Source organism: Orycteropus afer, unplaced genomic scaffold, assembly GCF_000298275.1.
Source record: "Orycteropus afer afer isolate SDZICR_OR568_19922 unplaced genomic scaffold, OryAfe1.0 scaffold00469, whole genome shotgun sequence".
In the NCBI taxonomy this organism is placed as follows: domain Eukaryota; kingdom Metazoa; phylum Chordata; class Mammalia; order Tubulidentata; family Orycteropodidae; genus Orycteropus; species Orycteropus afer.
In genome coordinates, this window is record NW_006922056.1 from 592,766 (window position 1) to 599,267 (window position 6,502).

A 6,502-nucleotide genomic window follows, 5' to 3' on the forward strand; every position below is an offset into this window, starting at 1 on the left:
GGGCGCGGGCGTACCTGCCAGCCTCCGAGCTGCTGTGTCCGCAGCCAGCCATCGGGGAGCGGCACGGAAGCCCGCGTCGTCTTCCTTTGAAATGGACTCGTTGATAGGAGCGGAGTTGATGTGGAGCCCTTGGTAGGAATTGCTGAGCGTGGCTTCCTTGGTAGCAAACTATTGGTGTGGACCCGTTGGTAGGAGTCGTACTGATAGGGACACGATAGTAGGAACCCGTTTCGCTGTAGACCCCTTGGTACGAACCATTATCTCCCTGAACCCGTTTGCAGGAACTGTATGTATGTGGGTTTCCTGGTAAAAAGCACATGATGTGGACCCGTTGCTGGAAATTGTGAGTCTGGATTCCTCCCCAGCCGACTTGTGTGGTGGATGTGTGACAGGCCACCGCCGTCTGTCGGTGTGGGGCCGGGTCTCCCCGCTAGACGGTTTCCCGTGGTCCTTGGAGACGAGGAGACGAAGAGACGAGGAGGAAAGGCTCGGGGACCGTGGGGAGCCTGTGGATCCGGCAGCGGTGCCCGACACAGCGCTGCTCGGCAGACACTCCGACCTCACGCCGCTGGACGCAGAGTGGCCTCGGGCGCCAGCAGTCGTGCGGATGGCGCCTGATGGGCCCTGGCGCCTAGTCCCGTGGCGGGCTGTGAGTGGGGGAGCAGGCTCCACGGCGCGTCTTGGTTTTCACCAGTAAACCCACATCCATGCAGTTCCTGCCAACGGGTTCAGGGCGACGGCAGCGATGCTGGTGGGAGCAGAACCGAACTGTGTGGATGCCTTGCAAGGGTCCTGAGCGTATGCACCCGGTGCCAGTGATGACCGGATACACTTGGTTTGCTTTATAACCGTTCAGGTGACGACTGTTCAGGGGGACCGCAGTTGTCTTTCTTTGTTAACGTTTCAAAAATCGTCTCAATTAAGTCATTCACATAAAGGGTGAAATCAAATAGGTTGAATAAAACCGAAATAATGAGACAGGTGGAGTGCACTGTAGGTTTACAGTTGTTCATAGGAAGTGTCTCAAAAAGTTTTTGGGTGGGAAACTATTGTAAAAAGTCAGGGATAAGTTTGTGCATGGAAGGAAACTCCCTTTGTTGGTGACTGGGGAGGGGAGAGAAGGGAGAATTCTTAGATAGGGGTTTTTTTGGGGAGAAAAAAAATGTATATGTAAGCCAGAGATTATTAGCGGTTACCAGGGTTAGGAGGGAGGGGAAGGGGAAGCTTCTGTTTGTAGGACACTGAGTTTCTGCTAGTGGTGGTGGGATACTCTGGAAAAGGGCAGCAGTAATGGTGGCACAACATGAAAAATGGCATCAGTGCCATGAGCTGTAAACGGGGAAGCTGTTAGGTTGGCGAATGTCTTGTGTATGTTTTCACCACAATAAAGCTAAACAAAAAAAGAAAACCTTTTTGGGAAGCCCCGCAAGGTGGGGAGAGGGATTTGTAGACATGTGTACAAGTGTAAGTGCTGGTTATGACTTTAGAATATTTAGGAAACAGCGTTCAACTGTGTGGTGTGCTGTCGAGTCAATTCCAACTCTAGGACAGGGTGGAGCTGCCCCATAGGGTTTCCTAGGCTGTAATCTTTATAGGAGTTCAGTGGCGCTGTGGTTAAAGCACAAGAAGTTAGTGGTTTGAACCAGCCGCCAGCTGCTCTCCAAGAGAAAGATGGGTCAGTCTGCTTCCATAAAGATGGCAGCCTTGGAAACCCTCTGGGGCAGTTCTAGTGTGCCCTGTAGGGTCACTGGGAGTCAGAATCCGCTCAGTGGCAGTGGTCTTCTGATCTTTACAGGAGGACATCACCAGCTGGTGGGTTCAAACGGCTGACCTTTCAGTTAGCCACTGTGCGGTTAAGCCCTATGCCACCAGGGCACTTGTTTACGCTTAACAAAAGAAACCAAAACCAAAGTCACACTTAGGCCTCACAATAAGCTTGAACAGGAGGGAGGCCACTCAGAGGGCTTCTCAGTCAGAAGACAAGTCCAGGTGGGTTTGGGTTGCCTGGGTGAGGCCGGCTGGGTATGTGTGGAAGGCGTGTGGCACTGGTGGCTGTGTGCCCCACCTCAGGGGACTGCTGGGGGTGGGGTCTCCAGGAAAGGTCCCATTCGAGCCATCACCTCAAAGGACTGCCTCTTCAGATGCTTTTCAGGAGAAGCTAGAAATTTGGATTTTTTGCTGTGAACTCTCTGAACTTTAAAAAAAGTTGGCACAAAATCACACTTTTTTTAAAAACACTGTGAAGGTTAAAGAAATCGGCCGGGGCCACTGGCTTGTGATGGCTGATCGTTTCCAGCAGTGTTTTTATAAAGGATGGTAGTTTTTAATCAGTCCAGAAGACGTGGACAGCCAGATCGCTGATTCTGACTCTGCGCTGACACTCTGTGTGATTTTTGTATGTTTGTGCTCAAGGACACTGTCTTTATAAAGAGATTTTTTTTTTTTTTTTTTTTAAATATAACTTACTAGCTTCAAAATTTATTTGAGGCCCAATTCACCTGAGTAAGGAACCCATACTTTGGGGTTAAGACTGATTTGGGTTCTAGCTCCTCCACTGATGAGTTGAGAGAGCTTGGACAAGACTCACTCTTGGCCTCTGAGTCTCTGTTCCTTCTACCAGGAATGCTCCCTGGGGCCACAGATCTGAAGCAGGGGCCTGAAAGTGTGGATGCTATTCAGCTTATTCTGTGTCCAAGCATCGTATCAGGCCTTGAACTGTTTCCTGTGAAGTAACTTTTGTGTGTGCTTTGAGAATCGAATATGGTTGACTTTGGGAAGCAGGAATTCAGTTTTCTGTGGCTCCAGCTCTGGGAGACTGGGTGAAGACCACAGCCTTCAGGGCCAAACACAAACTCAAGCCTTATGTCATGGAATCGATTCTCACACATAGCAACCCAACAGGACAGATTAAAACTACACCATAGGGTTTCCAGGACTGTGAATCTTGACAAAAGCAGACTGCCTCATCTTTCTCTTGCCAAGCATCTGATGGATTCAAAGCACTGACCTTTCAGTTAGCAGCCAAGTGCTTTAGCACTGCACTACCACGGCTCCTCCTTTTTGTAGCTTTTGGTTGGGGTGTGACTTGCCATGCCCCTGCTGAGCTCACCGTAATCAAAGTAGGGGTGCCACGGAAAGAAGGCTGGCCCCTTAAGCTGAGCATGCTAAAACCGAAGGTCCTGAAGTCTTTTCTGCCTCATACCCCGCCCCCACCCCTGTGTGTCGGAGCAGACCCCTCTGAGGTGCTTCTGATTGGACAGACCCTCCATTGTTTTGCTTAGCAGCCTTAGGCATTGCCTAGGGACTCTGAGAATCAGCACATAGTTGCATATTGTTTTGAACACAGATTTAAAGTCGTCTTTATTCATATTTGTTTAAACTTCTGAAGCCTAACCCTGGAACACCGAAGTTATGTTAGTGAAAGAGAAATAGTATTTTAGTGGTAGGCAGTCAGTCTGTGAAAGAGAAATAGTATTTTAGTGGTAGGCAGTCAGTCTGTCGATGGAAATAAATTCATCATTGCGGGTCTTCTGTCTGGGAAGCATCCGAGGACAGCCCTGGGGCGTTTGGCAGCCGGAGAGGCTCACGTGTGGTCCTCTCCCCCATGAGGGCTTCCTGGTAGATGATGTCTGGGTTCAAATTGGCACATTCTGTGTGAGGGTGTTAGGTTGTTTTTAATACAGATACTTCTTCCTGTTTTTTAAAGACTGCTCACCTTCCTTCAGGAGTTTCCTCCTTCCCTTTGATGCAGGAAAAGGGGACGTCCTCGCATGTTCTCTTCTTGGGAGTAGGCGTGTTCCAATTGCAGCGTGCCCTCTGTAGCACGGTTAATGTGAGTTCCCAGTGGAATGCTCTTGTCCTCCCTGTCTTCTCCTAGCCCAGCTTGCTGAGGCCTGCGTGCCAGTAGCCTGTCTCCTCCAGCTTCTGTGCTGGGGGTCCATACCGTTGTCAGGCTGAGGAAGCAAACCACAGTGAACCAGTGATCAGTGATCTTCGGCCTGGTGACTGGCTGTTCCTGTGGTTTCTTCTTGCTGCTCTTTGAGGACACACTTTCCAGGCAGCTGTCACAGCCCCACCCCTCTGCAGAGCATCTGCGTTCCCTGTCTTTAGGGTCAGGGATTAATGAAGAGAGACAGGCTCTCTTTTGCGACTGGTGGCCAGGAGGTCATGTCTCATTCTTTTCTCCCCTTCATCTGCCAGTCATCCAACTGGAGCCCTTTCCTGCTGACTGAGAGTCGCTTGGAAACCTGTCTCACAGGTGGAGCCCTTGGAGCCTGTGCCAGGCTGGTTGGAGGGCACATGTGGATTGAAGGAATGGAAACCAGGCTGCTCTGAAGATCTTTTAGTCTGCAAACTTTCCAGCCCCCAACAGATGATTGTAAAAGTGTCAAAGTGCTAGGTAGTGTAGACTCAGCCCAAGTTAGCGTGCTCGGGCATTTTCATTGTAGTTGGGTTTAGTTACAGTGAACTTGCTGGGAGACAGTGGCACATGGCAGAGGCCTCTTGGGTGTAGATATCGCCTCTGGGAGAGCTGAGCACCAGCACAGTCTGGTGGTGTAGTACTTAAGGCATTTGACTGCTACCCAGAAGGCTGGCAGTTCAAACCCACCAGCCACTCCTCTGAAAGAAGATGGGCCAATCTACTTCTGTAGTGATACTGCCTCGGAAACCCAAGGAGGGGTCGCTATGAGTCAAAATTGACTCAACGGCAGTGAATTTGTTTTGTTTAGAGCAACACAGGCCCAACTCTACTTTCTGCTTTTGGCCATGCTGACTGTTGGGTACAGCACTGGGGCAGGGACACTCTTCTGTGGATCAGGATTCTGTTGTGCTGCCTACTGTCTGTGAGCAAACAATCCACTATTGTGCCTGGAGATCTTGGATTCATCATTTGTTGGAGTCAGTAGCCGGTATACTGCCTGCCATCCTTGAGCTCCTCAGCAGCTGAGTCAGGAAAAGCCTCCAGCTTGACGTTTGATCCAAGAACTTTTGTCACACTTATTTTGAGAGGCACTTGATTGAACCTAGGCCTTCAGTAATTGCACTGTGGTGGTTCAGTAAGGATTGCTCAGCCCTGTCCTTTGCGGTTCCTGGTTTTCATGTCGTAAATGTAAACATAACGTAATAACTATCTTACAGATCCTTATCCTTATCTTGTTAAGAGAGGCGATTCTATCCCCAAATATTCTCTGCAGCTCTGCAAGCTGGGTTTCTTCTCATAGAGGTCAGGCTGTTCTGGTTGCTTTTGGTCATCTCCATGGAAGGGCTGGCCTGAATTTGCAGGACCACGTAATGCCTCATGTTCCCCCTTTAAAATGTTTGCCTGTGTTGTGTGTGCACCTGATTAAGACCACAATAGCCAGAAAGGCTTGTAGTGGAATGACCCCTTCCCTCTTCCTTCCCACCCTGGGGCAAGCAGTAAGGAGAACATCTGGGTCCCCTGGCCACCCTGTACCCTCTTTGGAGGCACCACTGTGTCAGATGCCTGCGGCACTGACCGCTTAGCACCAGAGGGGTTTGCCACTGCGCGGATACTCAGAGACTTGTGTACCTACTTAGCTTTGGGACCCAGAATCGGCTTTCATGGTGAGAAATGAGAGGAGCTGTGATTTGTGAGAGTAGTTCTAAGGTAGATGAGTCAGCCAGGTAATATTTACTCAGAAGTTTTCACTGTTTCCAAGCACTCAGGCTTTGCTGTCATGGTCCTGGCAGTGGTCAGTGTTAGGTACTGGTGATGGTTGCACGCAACATGATGAATAGTTTACTGAATTGTACAGTTAAAGATGGATAACATGGTAAATTTTATGTTATATTAGCACAGGTAAGTAAAAGAAACAAAAATGCACACACAAGCAAGACACACTGGCACACACAAAAGAATTTTCAGATCTCTGCCACGGTGTGCCTTGTACATTAACAACAAGCATCGTGTAAAAATGGTTTGGGGGAGAGTGCTCTAACTTCAGGAGGGGGAGGGAGAATCACCTCCAGCATCAGTAGCCCAAGGCTGATTCCTTTGAGGCAGCGGTCAGACAAGCCTCCACCCTCCAGACTTTGTGCCAATTCTGACACCAGCTGTGTTAGACTGGGTTCTCTAGAGAAACAAAACCAGTAAAGCTTATATAGAGAGAGAAAAGGAAATTTAACTTAGGTAAATGGCTCACACACTTAAAGAAGCTGGCAAGTCCAAAGTTCTTGGGTTAAACATCAAGCTGGAGGCTTTTCCCGATTAATGCAGCTGCAGGGGCTGAGGAGCTCAAGGTTGACAGGCAGTATACTGGCTGTTGACCCCAACGAATGACGAATCCAAGATCTCCAGGCACAATAGTGGATTGTTTGCTCATGGACAGTTGTAGGCAGCACAACAGAATCCCGATCCACAGAAGAGTGTCTCTTTTCCCAGGGTGTCCGTAAATGTACTGGAAGCAGACCATACCCCTAGGGAAACTCCCTTTCAATGGATTGGCTGTGGAAAACATACACATCTGATCCATCATGGGAA